This window comes from Suncus etruscus, chromosome 14 (assembly GCF_024139225.1).
Source record: "Suncus etruscus isolate mSunEtr1 chromosome 14, mSunEtr1.pri.cur, whole genome shotgun sequence".
NCBI classification, from domain to species: Eukaryota; Metazoa; Chordata; class Mammalia; order Eulipotyphla; family Soricidae; genus Suncus; species Suncus etruscus.
This window is the reverse complement of record NC_064861.1, coordinates 59558469-59579730: the sequence shown is the minus strand read 5'-3', so window position 1 is coordinate 59579730 and position 21262 is coordinate 59558469. Positions and strand designations below refer to the sequence as shown.

General features: G+C 41.1%; 1 protein-coding gene and 1 non-coding gene across 2 annotated transcripts in view; one reads left to right on the top strand and one right to left on the bottom strand.

Annotated features, from left to right (window-relative positions):
* The window catches only part of CDH11 (cadherin 11), a 130028-nt gene that overhangs the window by 28451 nt on the left and 80315 nt on the right, over window positions 1-21262 (top strand). The gene's annotated exons all lie outside the window — the stretch shown is intronic.
* On the bottom strand, window positions 17740-17872 carry LOC126028767 (small nucleolar RNA SNORA51). The gene has a single exon (XR_007502482.1). It is a non-coding gene; the product is annotated as a small nucleolar RNA SNORA51 (small nucleolar RNA).

Below are 21262 nucleotides of genomic sequence, written 5' to 3'. Positions count from 1 at the left end.
TTGGGCCACACCCGTTTGATGCTCAGGGGTTACTCCTGGCTATGTGCTCAGAAATCGCCCCTGGCTTGGGGGAACCATATGGGACGCCGGGGGATCGAACCGCGGTCCTTCCTTGGCTAGCGCTTGCAAGGCAGACACCTTACCTCCAGCGCCACCTACCCGGCCCCATGTAAACAAGATGTTTAAATAAAGATATTAAACAATTAAAAAATGACATCTTCATAGCAAGAAAGCTAAAAGTGGTAATTTCCAATGAGAAACTTGATTTTCACTTCAACTTCTAGCTTTTATTCTTACCCCTGACTGCCACTTTGGACAAAAAATATTTCCTTCAATTAAGGCCAGAAACTTGATCCACACCTGCTATTATTCTATAGATATATAGATATAGATATTCTATATCAATACAGTGATCAGTGACAGTCAATTTTTTGTCATCTTCCAGTGGCTTCTAACTCTTCTTGATGTCGTATTGTTTTATTTTCGTGCTATACATGGTGGTGCTCACGGCCTACTTTTGTCTCTGAGATCAAGGATCACTCTTGATAGGGTTCCAGGGACTATATGTAATGTTGGGTATTGAACTCGGTTCAACTAAATGCGAGGCAAGTACCCTATCTGCTGTACTATTGCTCTGGCCCTGACTCCAATCTCTTTTAACTCCTTTTTTAATGTGGTCTACTTGGGGATATAATTTCAATTGCATACCCTCCATGACTGCTGTCCATGCTCTGGTCAATGCTAGTTTAGGGAATAAACCAGGAATTGAATACACTCTGAGTGGGAACCAGGGGTACATTTTCTGGAAAATGAGATTGGAAATAGTCTGACCGACTTCTCTGCACACACGTTTGTACTCATTTTCTCTGAAACTGGCTAAGCAGACAAAACTCATTCCTCCTGTGGCAATGCCTTTGAATAATGATCGTCTCATTTGTGCCGAGCCGAATGTGTCTGTTCATTTCCTCGGCCTTTTGAGTTCTTCAATAGGACAGGCAATGGACCTTTCCTATTCTCCTAGATAATAGGGACAATTAGAATGAGGTATCACTGAAGGAGAGTCACAAATTAAATAGAAAGTACTTGAATTTAATTTCTCTTCTTAGAACTTGACTAGATTTTTTTTTCTCCACTTACAAATTAAGAACCGCTTATTTTGAAGAGTTCTGTATAGCTTTTATACCAAGAAGAGGTAAACTATTCTAATGCTTGAAGCACCCTTATAAAAAAAAAAAACCCACAGCATGATACTGATGGAACGGCCTTTGATCTTGCAAGATAAGATTCATGTTGTACAGAGAGGAATTTTGTGCCTCCAGGGAGGAAAGGACTTGTTCATGAGCTGACTACAAGATTTTGAAAGAATGAAGCAAAACAAACCAATAATGTTGGCTCAGACTCAGATTTTTGCTGTACACTGAGTTCAGGCTGCTGGTAGTTCTTAACAGGTGCCTCTGTCAAAGCCTGGTGCACTGGCAAGAGAGAGGGGCACTTTCTCTTTCCTCAAGGACTTTATAGTCAAGGAGCTCTGTATAAAGCACTCAGAATCCGAGTGGGAAGAAACAGGAGAACTAGGCTAGATAGAAAGACTTTTAGCAAATGGTGCTGAAGTGGTTTGGGCTCACAGAATCAGCTCTCTAGTGGACTAGAGAGAAATGCACTTGAACTTTTTTTGCTACACACCTGTTTTACTTACGTATGTCCTCAGAGCAGGACAGAAATTATGGGACAGCAATAGGATAGGGCTACTCAGCTTCCTTGTCGGGCTTTTGCCAGTGGACTGGGCACACATCTTTCTTACAGTGAAAAGATTTGCCCCTCTATGCTGATGAGCAGTGGGCATACATTGAGATTCTCCTGCATGACAATCAGCAGGACCTGCAGGCAGGTCACCAGTCAAGGCAATTGCCTTTTATTTCTGTAAAAATTAATCCCCCAACACTGCTGGGGGGCAGGTCACTTGTACTGGAGGATACACTGGGCTCTACATAGCCACTGACAGTTTGAAATGTGAGCAGCTGTCCTCCAGCCCCCAGTACCTGCTGGGTCTGCCTGTGAATGCACATTTCCTCTTTCGGGATATAGGCCACTATGGGAGAATGAGGCCAAGTATCTGTCTCTAACTGGCATTGCTAGAATCATAAACAGACGCTAAGTTTAGTTGCTGACTCCTCTGCAGATCTCCATTGTGTACAATAGGGTTGTCATCACCAAGACTAAGAATTACAACTCATCCCTGTACGAGCTGTATTTGTCCACAGTCATATCAATGGAAGGATCTTCAACCCTAAGTGGTAATAGTCATGTTTCATTTTAACTAAAGATGAAGAAAACGTAGAGCCCAGTGCCGATCTTGGTGACAAGAAATGTTATTCATTCATCATATTCATGTTTTAGACACGGAGCAACATGCTTTGCATTTTTTGTTTGACTTGACATCAACATTTTTTTTGTTTGTGTTTTTGGGCCACACCCGTTTGATGCTCTGGGGTTACTCCTGGCTAAGCACTCAGAAATTGTCCCTGGCTTGGGGAGACCATATGGGACTGCGGTTCTTCCTTGGCTAGCACTTGCAAGGCAGACACCTTACCTCTAGTGCCACCTCACCAGCCCCTGGCATCAACATTTTAAGTGGTATGAACATTTATCATGATTCTTTGATAGAAGACAAGAAAATCAATGAGGTTGATAAATTTGCCTAATTCATTATTATTCTACATTGTTATTATATTATTATTAAATTATAGTTATACATGATTTATCATATACACATAAATTTTCATACAGAATTTCTTGTGGGCAGAATCTTCACTCCAGTTTCTTTGTATCTTGCATTCCAGTTTTCTTCAAGTTAGAGGGCAGCTCTCCTGCAGTTCATCTACCATGACCTTGTTCATAATCTTTCTTATAGACAGTAATAAAAAAGATTTATGCATTTGTGGCTAAGGCAGATTACAGTGTACACTGAGAGGTAAAAATTATGGAGAAGAATTAGAAAATGTTACAAAATGCACTCATCAGCCATCTTTTGAACTGATCCTTTGGAAGGCCTTGAACTAGGTACTGGAGTAACATCACTAGTGTTTGACACTCTTGTTTTGTAAACAATGAAACCAAAGCCATGCTTCTGGGACAGAACCTTCGCACCATAGTCTGAATGGCAAAAAGCCATCCTATGTGACAGGATGGTTGACAGAATCTGGAAGATACAGGGCTTTAAGATTGCTCTTGGGGGAAAAGGGGCACCAAATCAAATTCTTTTCTGATAAAAGAAATAATAGGATCATCAGTAAGGAGAGACTAAGACTTAAAATCTGAATAGAAATCTACCAGGAAATCTGAGAGAATTTTCCAGGGTAGTTCTTGAGCCCACCTTTAAAATGTCTGTATTGTTTGTTTTGATTTTTGTTTGTTTGCTTTTTTTGATGTTTTGGTATATGGTGTGAGTGTATGTATTTATGTGCATGAGAATGTGTGTGTGTGTGTGTGTGTGTTTGTATGTTCAGGTATCAAACCCAAGGCCTCTTACATGAGAGGCACCTGAACTAGAACCCTAGTCTTTTTTATTATTATTATTTGTTTTAAAATAGATAAATTAGATTAGCAGGTGAAGGTTTAAAAAGTTAGAAAGATAGAAGGGATGCAGGAGATACAGTGGTTTGTATGCAGAAAAGATACCACGGGGTGCCAGAGAGATAGAGAAGCAATAGGGCATTTGCCTTAGACGCTGAAGGGCAGTGGTTCCAATCCCGTCATCCCATATGGTCCTCCAAGCCTGCCAGGAGCAATTTCTGAGCATAGAGCCAGGAGTAACTCCTGAGTGTTGCCGGGTGTGACCCCCCCCCCAAAAAAAATAAAAAATAAAAAAGATACCACATGGTCTCCCAAATATCACTAGGTATAACCCTGGAAGCCCCCAGAGTCCCAGTGTATTCCTGAAGTCACCTCAGGTGGTCTGGGTGGATTGGATACTCTGGGAATATCAGCATCTTTGGGCCTCAGCAGTATCACACCTTCAGGCCCTTGCATTGAACTACCAACCTGGTTGACTGAGAATTGCTGGTGGAACCACTTGGTAGGTTTCCTACATAAATAAACAGATAAGATAAAGTTTTAGAAGAAGGAAAAGATCTACTTTTCTTAAGTGTCCTTTAGGCCTTAAAGCCTTCATTCTTTTACTCTGATGGCAATTACTAGTTTTATTTTTTTCTGTGTAACCATGTGTAGATCTTTTGGATAGTTACAAGCACTCTATAGTGCTTCTATAGAAAACTATAGGTTTCTATAATGGCCTTCTCCACCTTCATTTTGCAGATAGTTACCAATTATAACCTCTGTTTTGCACATTATTCTATAACGACTTCAAAACCAAAGTGTTAGATATTTTCCTTTCTTAAATTTACTTGCTAGCCTTTGGACTACAATAATTTTTAAAAAATCAACATTTACAATTTACTAAAGAGTTTGAAATATTGCCATCCATTCTTGGCTTGTAGTTTTTGTTTTGGGAAGCACCTGGATATACTCAGAATTTACTCTGGTTCTGTGCTCAAGGATCACTCATGGGCTTGGGGGATCATATTGGGTGCCAGGGATCAATCCCTTTTTTCACCATATGCAAGGGAAGTTCCCTATCTGCTGCACTATTGCTTTGTCCCTGAAATCTATTCTTAGAACTTTTCTTCAAGAGTCACTGATAGATTTTTTTTATCATTACCCTGTGCTAACCAATGAGGATACAAACTGAATCTTCTGGGAGGTTTCCCCAGAGATCTGGGTGAGCTTCCTTTCATCTTTACCACAGTGCAAACCCCAGCCCATATTTCTGAGAGTGCCAGTGTCCCTGATATGCCTTCAACAGCAAATCTCTGCCCATGATGGAGATATAAGGGGATGTCCTTCTTATAGGCATTTGAAACCAAATTTATGCTGTCTCTGGGAAAAAGGATGCTGCTTTCTTCTCAGGTGTTTACTCAATAGACTTCACAGACTTCCTCTACTTGCATTCAAGTCTCAGTGGTCCAGAGTAGGAACAGACATTCCAGCAGAAATGTAATCACTTCACTTCCTACAACAGCCTATTTAGATGGCTGACTGTTCTGTTCTATTTATTAGCACCAAGCTCACACCTCAAAGGCAGGTGTAGGATTTCTGCCTTTTAAAGATCAAAGTATCAGAGCACTGCTCACACTATCTGTGGACTTGCTCCATGCTTGACATGGTAAAGGATAGTTTATACTTCCTCTAAGAAGGACTTTGAAAACTGGGACAGACACGAAGTAACCCAAGAAGATTGTGATGGGGTTTTGTCTCTGTGGGCTCCATCTCTAGGAGGATTGTTTCCAGGTTTCCATTCATTCACTCTCCCAGAGTTTCCTGAAGGTTTGTGTGCTGCTCTTTCATGTTTCTTGCCCAAACATGTGCCGACTCTTTGTAGTTTGGCTGCTTAAGAGCTAGGACTAATGCATCATTGTATAGACTATAGATCTCAGCTAAAGAAAACAGGGGAACCTGAGAGTGGGGAGCAGGGTAGAATGTCCTCTGAGTGATTTCCTGACCATTCATTGATTCTTTCATTTTACCCGTTAAATCGCTTTGTTGATGCACCTTCCTGTGGGGCTGTTGTGATGGGTAGCATCTCCTGACTTCCTTTCTTCCTACTTATATTTTAGGTTTAATATATCAGGAAAGTTCAGCTGTTACCAATTTGTTTCAGGACAAAACCAGGCCACTGCCCAGCAGCCCTCTTTGGCCCCGTGTAAGTCGTAGAATCACCATTTCCTCTGGAGGTTACTAACCTAAATTACCCTGTACCCTGTCGGGGACAGGATGCTGAGTGCATCTCAGAGCTAGAGAAGGAAAAGTCACAGTCAGATGTATGCCTGCCACCAATTAGCTGTGCCTCTAGGATGCACAGGGCTGCTGCCACACACCTGGCCAATGTCCCCACTGGGAGGCTTTAAAGAAATTGTGGCCAGGCCAGTGAGTTTATCGTTCCAAGAGACTCTGAAGTTTAGAATTGCTACACTGGTTGAAATGCTGTTAGTTTCCATAGCAACCATTCTTATACTTAAAATTTTTTTTTTTAGGACAAGAAAATTTTTTCAAATTCTGCTACTTATTTGCAAGGGCTAGTGAGAAGGATGTTTTTTTTTAAATTAAAGTCTAGCGAGTGTTCTGAAGTTCCATATTTCTGTCCATCACAGATTCTATTTTGGATCTTTCAGCACTCCCCAGTGTCTCATCAGAATTTTCACTTGAAATGTAGACCCCTGAGGATGGTTACTCCTCATTGTCTCTCAATCATTTACATCATGCTGCAGGCAAAGAAAGAACCAGACTTGCCACTTGGGTCTGTTTTTTGGATTTGTCTGGACATTTTTTTTTGGGGGGGGGTTATTGTTGTGTATATATAATGCTTTTGTTGTTGCTGTTGACATTGTTATTTTGTTTTGTTTAAAGTATTTGCTTATGGGCGAGTTGGTGGTGCCCAGAATTTTTCTTAGGGGTTCAACCTATCAGCAGCATGCATAAGGCAACCCTAATCTATACTACTATTCTTCAACATCAGGTTGGTTCTTTCTTGTTAAGGGTTTGAGCAGGGTGCTTAGTGATCGGGGTCTAGGAATATAGCACTGCTTAGCCCATTCCAGTTCTCCCCTAGGCCACATAAGAATGCCATTTCCTTTTAAAACCCCAAACTTAAAGGGAGTGGGACTGGAGGGTGAGTCTAGGAGGTAGAGAGCTTGCCATGAATGTGATTGACCTGAGTTCAATCTCCAGCATCCCATATGGTCCCTCGAACAGAACTAGAAGTAATTCATACGTGCCTAGCCAGGAATAGCTTCTGAGCATTGCTGGGAAAGGCCCCAAATAAAAATTAAATACACAATGATAATACCCTCCCAACTTCTGGAGCTTGAGTTTTCCCTCACGAAACACAGAGGGTATCTGCCTGACTTCTAAGTCATGATCCAGCTCCCATTCTATCTCTTTGATGCCACGGCAGCTCCAGTGAAGTTCATATGACATGGCAAAAGCCATGCTCTTGAACCTGAGGCAAAAGCTTCATGGAAGTTAGTCTTCTGGAACAGTCGCAGGTGGTCCCAGAGCAAGAAAAAAATTAAAAAGAGCAATGCTTCTTTAGTGTTATTTTACACAGGAACAAAAGAATTCACTGAAAAAGCATATAAAGAAGGCTGTGGAAGGCTTGGACCAAGGAAGTACATGATTGGAGATCTAAACCTGGACTCCCAGACATAGTTATAGAATGGTGAATCTATAACACATTAAAATATAACAAAAATCCTGCTCCCAGCTCAGGCTGGGCAGGCTTCTAAAATCAAGCAAAGATTAACCACATTAACCACTAGTCTTAGGTCATATAGTTAACATAGACAATAACCAGAGTGCCATTGTTTAGAAATAGTAAGATTAGATCTGATTCGTGATGAGGTCAGCATGCCTAGTAAATTGTTAATAAGTATTGAAATGAGGAACCTGTAAATTGATGTATTTTGATTTTTTTGCCAATATCCTGCTGTTATATGTATAAATAACCTAGAGAAATAATGCAGTTACTCTGTAGCAAAGGCTCAAGCCAAAGCTCTTAGCCACTTTACAGCACCCAAGACTTCGAGTCTTTTGTTACGCCGACCCCTTGCCCACCTGTCTTCCAACGAGGACCCTAGTGCTGCCCTTTGATGACTGAGTAGTCTGAAGCACTTCTCTGAGAGCCCCCATTCTACCCACTCCCTAACTCATCTTCCTTCTGAAATAGCTAGTCATTCCTGATCATACTAAAAAATGACTTGCCTATGTCTCTGTCTCTGTTCCCATTAGTCTAAGATGAGTGTCCCTTCCTAAGTGAGATGGGGTGTATCTATTTTTCCTCTGAGTGTTATCCTCTTGTGTTATTATCTTGGGGGAATCTATTTTCTGAGTCCATCCCCTTCATGAGCTCCCTTTTTTTTTTTTTTTTTTTTTGGTTTTTGGGCCACACCCTGTGACGCTCAGGGGTTACTCCTGGCTATGCGCTCAGAAGTTGCTCCTGGCTTGGGGGATGATATGGGATGCCCAGGATCGAACCGCAGTCCGTCCTAGGCTAGCGCTGGCAAGGCAGACAGCTTACTTCTAGCGCCACTGCACCGGCCCCCATGAGCTCCTTTTTCCATAAAAAAATAAACACCCTAACATTATGCTTTTGCATAATGATGAGCAATGTTTTTTAACCTCAGAGATCAATTTTCCATTTGATTTTAAAAGAACTGAAAATGCTTGTAGAAGAAGATAAAAAAAAACTTGTGGGAATGTGGGGTTGATATTACTTAAAAAAGTTGGGGGGGCACACCCTACCGTGCTCTGAGTTTACCTTTGGCTCTGCACTCAGGAATCACTCCTGGTAGTCACAGGGATCATATGGGGTATTTTGGATCAAGTCCCAGGCTAGTCATGTGGAAGTCTTACCTATTTTACTATCTCTCCATCCCCTGAGGTAGACATCTTTTTGGGTTCTTCATGTAATGGATTTACCTAAAAGATATCCATAAAAGAATCTAGATTTGAAAGCTGCATCTCTTTTTAGGATATAGGAGGCACAGATGTGCTTGTTAAATGGACCTTAGTCTCCTTCCTTCACTGCTGACAGCTAGTACAGACTGCCTTCTCCCTTAAACCAATGCCTCTTATGCCCAAGCCATTTTTAAAAGTAATCTCACCATCCCTTCCTACTTCTTGTCTATAGTCCCTTAAAGCCCTTTAAAGTATATGTAATTCCTTGTATATTATCTACCTAAATCCCTTGAGGTAGCAAAATGGCCAATCTCATCCCCTGGAAGAGTAAACTGAGGTTCAGCAAGATTATGCAGAATCAAAACAAACAAATAATAAAAATAATGGTCTCCAGCATAGTTCACACATTATTTATGGCTAAGCTCTGAATCTAGTCCATGCCTCTTTTCAGTACCAAGACCAGGTTTCTTTTTGCATTTTGTTTTGCAAAGTATAAGGATAGGTAAGAAATGGTAGGCTCTATCATAGGAGGGACGGCTCCACAGATGAACAGTTATCCACAGCCCGAGGCTCATATCACTAGAGCTCTAGGGTGGTCTAGGGATTTGGAAGTTCTTAGCAAAGCACCTTCAGCCTTTGGGGAGTTTGTTCTCAGCTTTCCACATCAACCAAGGTCATGGCCCTCCTGAGGGAAGTCTTTTTTTTATAATTATCTTTATTTAAACACCATAATTACAAATATGATTATAGTTGTATGATTACAGTCATGTAAAGAACACCCCCCTTCACAGTGCAACATTCCAATACCAATTTCCCAGATCTCACTCCTCCCCAACCCCCACACCTGTACTCGAGACAGGCTTTCTACTTCCCTCATTCATTCACATTGTTATGATAGTTTTCAGTATAGTCATCACTCTATATGATGAGCTTCATGTCATGAGCTGCACCTACCAGCCCTCATCTCTCTTGTCTCTGAGATACTGTTAAAAATGTCTTTCATTTTTCTTAAAGCCCATAGATAAATGAAACCATACTGCATCTTTCTCTCTCCCTCTGACTTACTTCACTCAGCATAATAGATTCCATATACATCCATGTATAGGAAAATTTTATGACTTCATCTCTCCTGATGGCTGCATAGTATTCCATTGTGTATATGTACCACAGTTTCTTTAGCCACTCATCTGTTAAAAGGCATCTTGGTTGTTTCCAGAGTCTGGCTATTGTAAATAGCACTGCAATGAATATAGGTGTAAGGAAGGGATTTTTGTATTGTATTTTTGTGTTTCTCGGGCATATTTCTAGGAGAGGTATAGCTGGATCGTATGGAAGCTCAATTTCCAGTTTGTGAAAGAATCTCCATATGGTTTTCCATAAAGGTTGTACTAGACGGCATTCCCACCAGCAGTGAAAAAGAGTTCCTTTCTCTCCACATCCCTGCCAGCACTGCTTGTTTTCCTTTTTTGTGATGTGTGCCAATCTCAGTGGCGTGAGGTGGTACCTCATAGTAGTTTTGATTTGCATCTCCCTGACGATTAGTGATGTTGAGCATCTTTTCATGTGCCTTTTAGCCATTTGCCTTTCTTCTTTTTCAAAGTGTCTGTTCATTTCTTCTCCCTGAGGGAAGTCTTTACCTCCTATGTCAGGCCATGGGAAGGGGTCTCCTTACGTCAGAGAACTATACAGAATAAACTGAAGCTAGTTTTTCCTCCATCTCATTTTATCTTCTCTCTATGTCTACTCCTGTTTCCTCTTCCATTTGCTTCCATTTTACAGTTCCTATGACTAGTTCCAGGAAGCATTCCTAAGCAAAACCTCAGGTCAGAGAACCTTGCATTCTTTGCATCTTCACATGAATGTGTCAAAGACATAATGTTCTTCATGGTTTTCAGTAAATAGCTAATAGCCAGCACCATACTAGGTAAAAGTATACTGGGGGGACCAGCCAGAAAGAGATCTCTTGTTGCACAAAACATAAATCTTTTCATTACAAAGAATGTTTCTGCCATTAACTTATACTTCTTGTTCCTGAGTTCTGTGGGCATCTTTGTTTTGAGGTGGTGGGCAGGGACAGAGAAGTCTCCTTTGAAAACCCTGATGGTTGCTTGGTAGTATCAATGCTACTTCTTGGGGCCAGTGATCATCTCCTACATTTCAAATTGCCTATGTTCCCATGGCTTGGGCCCTGTTTGGTCCATAGCAAAGTTTGATTTAGGACTGGAGCAAAAGAAATAATGGTGGAAGTGTTACCCAGGTGGGTATTGAGAGGGAAAATCAAGGTGCTGGTTGATGAGAAGGCCAGTAGGAAGCATAGTCATATTGAGAGGCCGGATAGAGAAGGTCAAATGAAGAAGGACTCATTAAATGCATAATGCATTAGAGAGTGAAATGGGGATTTTTTTGAAGTTGCCCAGAATCTTTAAATAAATCGAGTCATGGCACTCCATCTTAATGACAATAGAACCCATACCTAGTTAGGTGCCCTCATCTTCTCTCAGGAGGTCCCAGTTTGCCTTCCTACACTGCTACAGTCCAATGAGTTGCACTAGACATTGCTGCCCACAGCAGGCCCTATCCCTTCGACCCTCAGACATGCTACTTTCTCTTCTCTCAGTCTCCTCCGGGGCTGGCCATTTTCCACCAAGCCATGTGAGAATTATGTTTATTTCTTAAAAACAATTTTTTCTTTGATTAGGGAGCCATACCAGGCAGTATTCTGGAGTCCCATTTACCCATGATACTGGGCGACAATCCTGGCAGTACCTGGGGGACTATGCAATACTGAGAATCAAATTAGGGGCTCCTGTTTAAAAGTAATCTTTTGAGCTATCTACCTGTTCTACATTTTACCTTTCTTTTTGTTTTTCCTCATGAGCCTCTAAGTAACCTTTGCACCCGAACCTCCAAAATTCAGTAATTTCACCAAATCTAACTTATCTATCTTTTACCCGCAGTATTAAACATTTTTCACTCTGGGGGTAGCTTGAAAAATAATTCTCAAAGCAATAGTTAAACTATTTACCAACTTTTACTTGTTTCTTCCATAAAGAAACTGGCATATGATAGTTGGGGTATCTTCCCTCAAAAATTGTGCAGGCTTCTGTAGATCATCAAATTGAGAGGAATCTGTAGATTCCCATCCCCCGCTACCTCTCTTGGCTCTTCCTATTCAGATTGCAGGGCATCAGTTCCCTGATTTGGAAATCCAACAGCTGCATAATGGCTCCCCTGCATGCGTATCTGTGCATTAACACGGACCTTTCAGGCCTGTTCTGGCTTGCCCAGCCCATCTCCCACCAGGCAAGAGCATGCATCTGTAATACTCTGGAAAATTGGGGCTGACATGTAGCTCAGTACCCAAAGTGGTTTCACTCAAGCAAACACAGAGAATAATAGCCCTGCACTTAAATGCTCGAGCAGGTATCAATCGGAGGAATGTTCCCATCATCCCTGTTTAGAAAGCCAGTTAGCATGAATTTTTGAAATAGCACTTACTCTACTTTATTCTTGACAAGTGTTGTTGGTATCCATTGAGATATTTTATTTCAATTATGAGCCGGTGTTTTAGGAAGAAGGCTTCTGACAACAGCAAGGCGTGGGCCATTTTTATTGTGCTTCTATCACTATTTCCCTTGCTAAACTCAAGTGGACAGTTCATTAAGATGAAAAATTAACAGCACATGCTTTGGGGAGGATAATCATGGAACATGACAGCTTGTGGAGGCCTCGGCATTCACACAAGCCGACAGATGACACATGGTCTGCTCTGGAGAAGAAATGGTGATTGGCTGAGTAGTGAAGGCCCATGGGTTTTCCTAAGCACCTACCTGTGTGTATGGCCCTGAGCTGTGATTCTCCAGAAAAGAATGTGCATGAAACACAGTCTTGTCCCTCCCAAATGATGCCTTATATTTGGGAAGGCAGGAGAGTAAGGTGGGAAAACTGATTCACATTAAATGGCTGCCACAAGTTGGACTGGTCATGAGTTTTGTAATAATTTTGGTGGAAATTTAGAGAAGGCTTCCTACACCTTGAAGAATAGCAGAGTATTAACTATTAAACTACATTGTAATGATAGAATCTGCTACAGGATCTAATTTTGCTTTTAGGGATGATGAAAAATGCCCTGAATTAGAATTGTGTTTGATGCACAGCTTTGCAGATACACTAAAACAAAACAAAGGCATGGAATTTTATACTCAAAGAGAGTGGCTTTGGTGTTAGATGAATTGTTTCTCAACGTTTTTAAAAAATTTGGAAATGAACCAGATTGTTTTTTCTTTAAGGAACCGAGTTTAATATGAATAGAGAAAGGGGCTGGGCAGGTCACTATTTTTTAATATAAATTTTTATTTAAGCACCATAATTACAAGCATGTTCATAGTTGGGTTTCAGTCATAAACAGCAGGTTACTATTGATAGGAACAAAGCATGTTCCCATTTATAGATGAGAAAAGAAAGAGATGTACCTATTCGAATCTAGTGCAAGGAGCCACAGAACAGGCAAATTATGGAGCTGGAATTCCTCTAGTCTTGCCTCAGAGGAGTTCCACCCCACTGTGTTCAGGAAAACTGGGACCCTGGAAAAAATCCTTCATAAATAGGAAAACAGTGGGCCTCATAACTTGCCTCTGCTGTGTTCTTGTCTCTTGTCTCTTTATTTCCTGTGTTTTGTAGTGTCCATGTGAGAACCGATTAGTATGGGTTGCATGTAGCAGAATTTGTGGGGTATGTTTTAGGCAAAAGGGGAACAGAGTGAAAGGAGACTGTGGCTGCTTTTCCTAAAGGCAAGAAAACCCTGATCATTTGTTCCAGACCTTTCAGATGTATTCAATCAATCTCCCAGGAGGACTCGCTTTTACCTGGGGCTTTTCTATGCATGTAATTTGTTCACTGCCAGCAAAATTTCTGGGTGAAATGGTAGAGATGTGGGATTCTTGGATATTCAGAAGTGGCTTGAAATGAAGTATTCTATCTTTTAAATAGACCAGGAAATGTGGCTCCTTTTCTCCTCTGGAGGAAGACCAGATACACATTTCTATTGGAAAGCACATGTCCAGATTAAAGTTACTGAAATCATTATATCCCCTGTAGTTAATAAGAAAAGTTTAGATGTAGTTCTCAGCTTATCTGTATAATACTAGGTCAGATCTCATCCTGTTGGATAAGATGAATGTCTGACTCTAGATTGATAATACAATTATCTGCATTTCACTTATTGGTCTTGATAGTGGTGTCCCCACTCCCTCCCACCCTCAGACTGTGGCATCTCAGCATTCTGGGAAGCAGCCTATGGAGAAATCACAAGGCATTAACCTAAGCAGGGAGATCAAAACAAAAGCTCTGTTTGTGAGCTCCCGCCAGAGCACAAATCCCACCAGTCCCTATGGTGTGGCTGCATTCAGGAAACTTCAATAAAATGAGATCTTCACAGAGGGAAAAGGACCTGAAAATTCCCAAAATGGAAGTCTTTCTCAAGACCAGGCATCCTTGTTCCTTTATCATTTTCTTCTTATTTTCTTAGGTTTCAAAAAGTTAAAAGAATAGTCAAAATGATTTTGATTGTTTATTCATTTTTAATAAAGTTAAGTTGCTCGCTAGTCCCTACCTATTTTAGAGATAGTTGTAGTATAGTTCCTCCCCCAAAGGCTGAAACTAGGGGCATGAGTGAGGGCAGAGAGGGAACTAGTCTTGTATACAGCAGATTTGATCTCCAGCATCCTTTAGGGTCCCCAGAGTCTGCTAGGGGTGATCACTGAGAATCCAGCTAGGAGCAAGCCCAAAACACAGATGTGTGAGGCCCATAAAAAAAAATGACTGGGACTTGAGGCTGATTCAGGGATGGCAGTGCCTGGTTTCTGATCTTGTGGATGTTCACTAGGAAGGAGATTTTTGCTCTTTGTTTATTTGCTCAGTGCATTCTCCAGCGGAGTGATTATTTCAAACACCCAATAATCAATGGTCTCTTCCATCAGGGCAGTTGACAGAGGGATTGAAATCAATGGCTGTCATATGGAAAGGGACTCAAAGTGCTGGAATCCACACTTCTAAATATCTATATGTTCCCCAATGCAAGCTGAAGGAAGGATATTTCAGTTTTGGGAAGAATTTAATAGCATATGCATTAAGGCTGGTGTTCGTAGGGTTTCTCCTATGCTGGTTTGATTACTAGCTTGTGAAGGTGTCAGCAATCTTCCGACATCGTCTCATCCCCTAGGTTTTGCAAGTATCACATACGTAGGCTCTGTGCTCAGGAGGCTCTTTGTTGAATTCAGATGCCCCTCAGAACAGAGAAGACATGCTGTGTGTGTGTGTGTGTGTGTGTGTGTGTGTGTGTGTGTGTGTGTGTGTGTGTCTATATGGTTCAAGAGTGGGGACTGGGATGAACTGACTGATACCTCTTATAATTTTCTTTCAGTCTCAAACCATGGGACTTTGAAGGAATCATTCACTGTGTCTTGCTCATATTTTGGATAAATTTTTTTTTTGTTTTTGTATTTTCTTTGACTCGCATAGTTGAGTTGGGATTGTCCTCTTTGAAATTGGGACAACATTGTGCTTGTTTTCCCCTTTGCCCAGTGAACTGGTTCATGGAGCACAGGAGCAGGAAGGCTGGAAACTCTCTGTGCCTCATTTTCACTGTTTTGTGACTTCAGGGAAGTGCTTTCATGCCATGAAGCTTCAGCATTCTCATCTATCAAATGGGTGAATGAGCTCCCTGCTGGGACAACCTCTAACCTAGTGGCTTAAAGCAAAAACAACTTTACTCTCTTACAGCTTTGGAAATAAAAAGCCTAAATTGGATTTAATGGGCTAAAATCAAATTACTGATAGAGCTATGTTCCTTCTGGACATCCTAGAAGAGAATCTATTTCTTTGTGTGTTTGTTTTTATCTTAGAACCACACTCAGAGGTGCTCAGGGCTTATTCCTGATTGGCTCAGGGAAACCTGTGGGGTGCCCAGAATTGAACCTGGGTTGCCTAAATGCAAGGTAAGAACATTATGCACTATATTATTGCTCAGATCCCCTAGGAGGATACTTCATTTTTTTTTTGGTCTTTTTTTTTTTTATATCCAATGGAGTTCTTGCATGATTGTGGCTCTTTTGTTTGTTTTTAAAGCTCATCACATCATCCTCTGATTTTCTCTCCCTGCTTTTGGCCTACCTGTTGTCCACAATACAAACCCTGATGGTGACTGTGAGCACAAATTGATAGTCCAATACCCCTTGCTTGTTCCAAGACTATGTAAGGTTCTTTCTTTTTCTTTCTTTCTTTCTTTCTTTCTTTCTTTCTTTCTTTCTTTCTTTCTTTCTTTATTTATTTCTTTTTTTTTATTTCTTTCTTTCTTTCTTTCTTTCTTTCTTTTCTTTCTTTCTTTCTTTCTTTCTTTCTTTCTTTCTTTCTTCTTTCTTTCTTCTCTTTCTTTCTTCTTCCTCTTCCTTCCTTCCTTCCTTCCTTCCTTCTCCCTCCCTCCCTCTTTCTTTCTTTCTTTCTTTCTTCTTTCTTTCTTTCTTTCTTTCTTTCTTTCTTTCTTTCTTTCTTTCTTTCTTTCTTTCTTTCTTTCTTTCTTTCTTTCTTTCTCTCTCTTCTTTCTTTCTCTCTCTCTCTCTTCTTTTTTCTTTCTTTTCTTTCTTTCTTTCTTTCTTTCTTTCTTTCTTTCTTTCTTTTTTCTTTCTTTCTTTTCTTTCTTTCTTTCTTCTTTCTTTCTTTCTTTCTTTCTTTCTTTCTTTCTTTCTTCTCTTTCTTTCTTCTTTCTTTCTTTCTTTCTTTCTTTTCTTTCTTCTTTCTTTCTTTCTTCTTTCTTTCTTTCTTTCTTTCTTTCTTTCTTTCTTTCTTTCTTCCTTCCTTCCTTCCTTCCTTCCTTCCTTCCTTCCTTCCTTCCTTCCTTCCTTCCTTCCTTCCTTCCTTTCTTTATACAAACTATTTCATCACAGGTTCTGAGAATTTGGGTGTGGACATCTTTGGGGACAATAAGGGATACATTATTCTTTTTTTTTGTTTGTTTGTTTTTGTTTTTTTGTTTTTGGGCCACACCTGTTTGACGCTCAGGGGTTACTCCTGGCTATGCGCTCAGAAATTGTCCCTGGCTTGGGGGGACCATATGGGACGCCGGGGGATCGAACCGCGGTCCGTTCCTTGGCTAGCGCTTGTAAGGCAGACACCTTACCTCTAGCGCCACCTTCCCGGCCCCATGGATACATTATTCTTATTCAGAACCATTGCAAGAATCAAATAAAATAATGCATGTTAATTATCTAGCACACTCCCTAGCACAAAAATCTGTTTCAATAAATCTGTTTCAATAAATCTCCATTCTATTTCTTAGAATTATAGTATGTCCCCACCTAATATTATAGATGAGTTCTCAGAAACTGCCACTTTGAGCAGCCTTACATATAGCTAAAACAAGTTCTCACATAATGTCATTTTGTTCAACATCAGTTGGGGTTGCTTGTTTTCATCAACTTATAACAAAATAACCTACTGTACTGCCAGTGGCTCTTGCTTACCTGTCAGGGCGAGAATTGCAATCAGCACAGCTGTAATATCTCAGCTCTGCACACAGACAAGAATAGTGTCCCTGTTTTGCAGTCACTTCCATAACTGCAAAGACTTTGTCTAAGTATTGCACTCCCCAGTCTCAGTTTCCTTGTTTGTAAAGAGATGGATGGGATAGGGTTTGATGCGAGGGCACTTACATTGAAAATCTAGGCACTGGGTTGAAAAGATAGTCTAGTGCATAAGGCCACTTGCATTGCAAGCATCTAACTAGATGTCCTTAGTATTCTATATGGTTCCCCAAACTGTTCCAGAATTGATCCTTGAGCAACAGAGCCAGGAGTAAACTTAGGTATTGCTATATGTGGCCCTAAAATTGAAAAAAGAATATAAATAAAAAAAGAAAACCTAGGCACTATAATAGTTGATCTAGGTGAATAATGAAATAGGCAAGTTGATAATATGGCATGTTAGGTAGGAAAGTGCCCATGACAAAATAACAGAAATCACAGTAATAACAATCCTCATCTCTCACTAGCTAGCCAAGCTCAAAAGGGGTTCTTTTTGTAAGCAGCTGTTGCTCATGCTTGGCTATGGGTGTGCCAAAATCAGGAGACTGACATTGATCCTTCAGTTTTAAGAGTGGGTCAACAGAAAAAAGAGGCTGTGAGATCAGGTTTCTAATCTTAAGGCATGGACCAAATTCTTTTTATGTTGATATATTTTTGTCCCCCAATTCACAATACAGAGCAGGCAATGGGCCTGGGTTGAGGTGTATATGGGATGCATTTACTGTATCTCCTCTTTCTATACAGTCAGTGTAAAGAACACAGCCTATAGTAAGAATTGGGAGGCCTTATCTTTTCTTTTCTTTTCTTTTTTTTTTTTTTTATTTCTTTAATATATAATCCTTCACAAGTGCAACATTCCCACGACCAATATCCAAAGTGTCCTTCCTCCCCACCCCACACCGGCCTGTACTCCAGACATGGCCTCCAACTTTAATAAAGTTTAAGGTGCCCAGGTGCCAAAGGACATGGCTAGAGTCCATCCCAGCATTGGTCACACCCCCAAATACTATCTCTGAGTGTGGTTTTGGTGTCCCCAGAGTATTTGCAAAACTGATCACTTCAGCTCTTGTCACAAGAGCTAATTCATTTAAACGGGTACAATTGACAATTGTGCTCAACTTTGTCAGTGTGAGTCTTAATTTTTAGAGGGTCACACCGGTGATGTGCATAGGTTACTCCTCGCTCTGCACTCAGGAATCATTCTTGAAAATACTTACAGTAGGTCATATGGAATATCAGAGACTGAACCTGGTTGGGCATGCAATGTCTTACCTGCTGTTTTATTTATCCAGCCCTAAACTTATTTTACAAAAGGAAAATTGAAGAGAAAAATGGTCTAAAGGGAAGAAGCCTACTGTGTGAGCGAGAGATACAAGTGCTCTGCACATTGCTGAATTCAGCCGAGGTTTCCCCCCCTCCCCCTTTCAAATGAGCAAACAGAGCCTGGGAAAGATTAATCATTTGTCTGATGCTTTACAAGTGGTGAGCAGGAGAAAAAGGAAATTGAATTAAGACTTCCAATCCACAGTGGAACTGAGCAGTTCTAACAGAGGGCTCTTCCTTGTGCCTGTGCTCTCAGGTCTGATTCACATGAAAGACCCCAACTCAGCCCTTCCAATGGCTCATTTCTCTGCCTCTCAATAAGCAAGCCACAGCATGGAATTTTTCTTGCAAGCTTCTTGCAAAAAGTGTGTCTCTCCTGCTTTATTTCTAGCCAGTATTCCTATCCAACTCTTTTTTTTTTTTACCCCTGAACTGTTGCATGGATAGTGTTGGTGACGGCCATTGTTCATACATGATTGAGATTTACACCTCCCTCTAAATCCTATTCACCTTCCAATGGGAGCTTGACACCGATCACCTGTGACTCTGCCTTTACCTGGGAGATCTCTGGTTCTCATTGGGGAATAGGAGGTGGGAGTCTGTGTTCTGAATCAGTTTATAAATGGCAGGAGCACTCTCCAGTGGGATTGTCAAAAGCTGGTCAAAGTTAAACAGACAAGTTCAGTGCAGACTGAATGGAGACCCTGGCCCTGAACATGGCTCCAGTACTGCCGTGGGTCTGCAGTGCCTCTGAGTGTAAATCAGAATATTTGGAAACAGGGTTTGATTTTTGGCACAAAATCAGGATTTTCCTTTTATTGGGTACCAGACCAAGTATGCACAGCTCTGGGGAGCATAAAGGGGCTTGGCTTGCCCTTCTCAGATCTGGAATCTCAGTGCTCCAAGAAAGGAAAAGCAAGTACACTCAAGCTTACATTTATCCTTCACAGCAACAATAATGAGAGTTGTGCGTGGGACTTTTTTAAACTCACTCTAATTCTCATAGAGGCAGAGGTAGTGCTGGCTTTCCATGCAATCGGGCTCCCCTCTAGTTTCCTTTGCTTCAAGAAGTTAGAAGGGTTCTTACTATGGTGTTTTTTTTTTTTCCCAAAAAAAGGGGCCAATAAGCCAAATATGTCTAGAAGCTGGGGCAGGCAGAAGACAAAGGTTACAGTATAAAACTGCTGTGGTGTATTTTCAGCTCAAGAACTGAAAGGAATTGGACAGTTCCCTGGATAATGACAGTCCCTAGGACTTTTGATTGAAGGACTGACAGTAAGTCAAACCTTTAAGACAAGGCAGTTATTTAACCTCTTAGAATTTCCATTTCTTCAACTCTAATGTGGAGTTGAGAGGGGGTGATAAAACCCCAATGGACTTCCTGTCACTTTTGAACCAAACAAAACCTGTCAGCATCAGCCTCAGATAAGCACCCCAAGATTGTAAGTCACCCTTACCATATAAAAGCAGCTGTTAATTTTATTTTAGGGGATGGGCTCCCTATCAGTAGTTAGAGAGCCTGCGGTCCACTTCTGGTGATATTCAGCCAACCAGGCTGGTGGATAGGGCTAGGGCCTGAGAATGAGATGCTAATTTGATCATCAGGGCCACCTCAGTAGTACTCCAAGGGCCTTCAGGGCTATTGCTGGCTCATAGATTATGCCTGCCTGGAATCCAGTAGGGCTGAGCTCAAACCTGATGCTTATTCCTGGTCCCCATCAACTGTCAATAAATAATCTGTTCTGTCCTCTTAAGTGAGGGCAGATGGGGACTGATTTAGGAGCCCGCCACTGCCCTGTTTAAAGGGCATTTATTTCAGGCAAATTATCTCCCGAGGTTCTTTTTGTGTCCTACTTGTATGGCAGCCTTCATTCCCACTGGAATTTGTGAACACAAAAGAGCATGACTTATTCCTCTACTCTCCATTAATAAAATGAGGCTCATCATGGCCTGGACTTTGTTGACTGATGTGTAAAATGAGCTAATGTTTGCAAAAGACTTTTGTAAATTACAAAGTGCAGTAAAGTATAAATTACTGTGATTGCTCCACTCTGGACATTTCATAAACAATGCAGAAAAATTAAGAATATTAAAAAAAACCGGAGAAGACCAGGATTCAAAGAGCATTTGTTATCTTTGAGGTATATGGCTTCAAACTACCAGAACGGTTGAATAATTTAGTGCAATTTGAATCTTAGTAACAGCCCACTGAGAGCAACTTTGGAGGTGGAGAGGCAGGTGGCAAAAAATATAGTAAATGATGTCATTTAGGAAATCTGGAGGTATCATCAGGACAGCTCTGTGGTTCCACAGGGTTGGAATAGCAGCTATTCAGGTGTTTTGTAACTTTGCCCTGAGCATCCAAAGGGCTTCTTGACCTCCCTTACCTCATTTGTAATATAAAAATAGTCATTCTTGTCTTGCTGAGTTGTTGAAAGGAGCAAGCAAGATACTGAAAGAAAGTCCTGTTTGCTTATCCAGTCAAGAGGCTTGAAAACCTTCCCCTTGCCCTGTGTGTTCCGCTGATGGGCATGTTTCTTCCTGAAGCTTCATCCTTTCTGAACATACCCATCAGGCTGGCAGCCCTGACCATTAGCTGGCTCTCTGAGCTCATTGCCATCCCCAGCTCTGTAGCACATATGCTGTCTTGTTTCTCTCCTTGCTGACTCCAAAGTCAACTCCAGCATGTCCAGATCTTTGCAGAATCCATGACCTTGTGTCCATAACTCTGGGTGTTCAGAAACTGGAGAGAAAGAGTACAAAACGTCATAGGGGCCATTACTTATAAATGCTGAGTGAACTATGGTGGTAAAGAAGGGAAATAACTATGGACATTAATACCTAAATAAAAA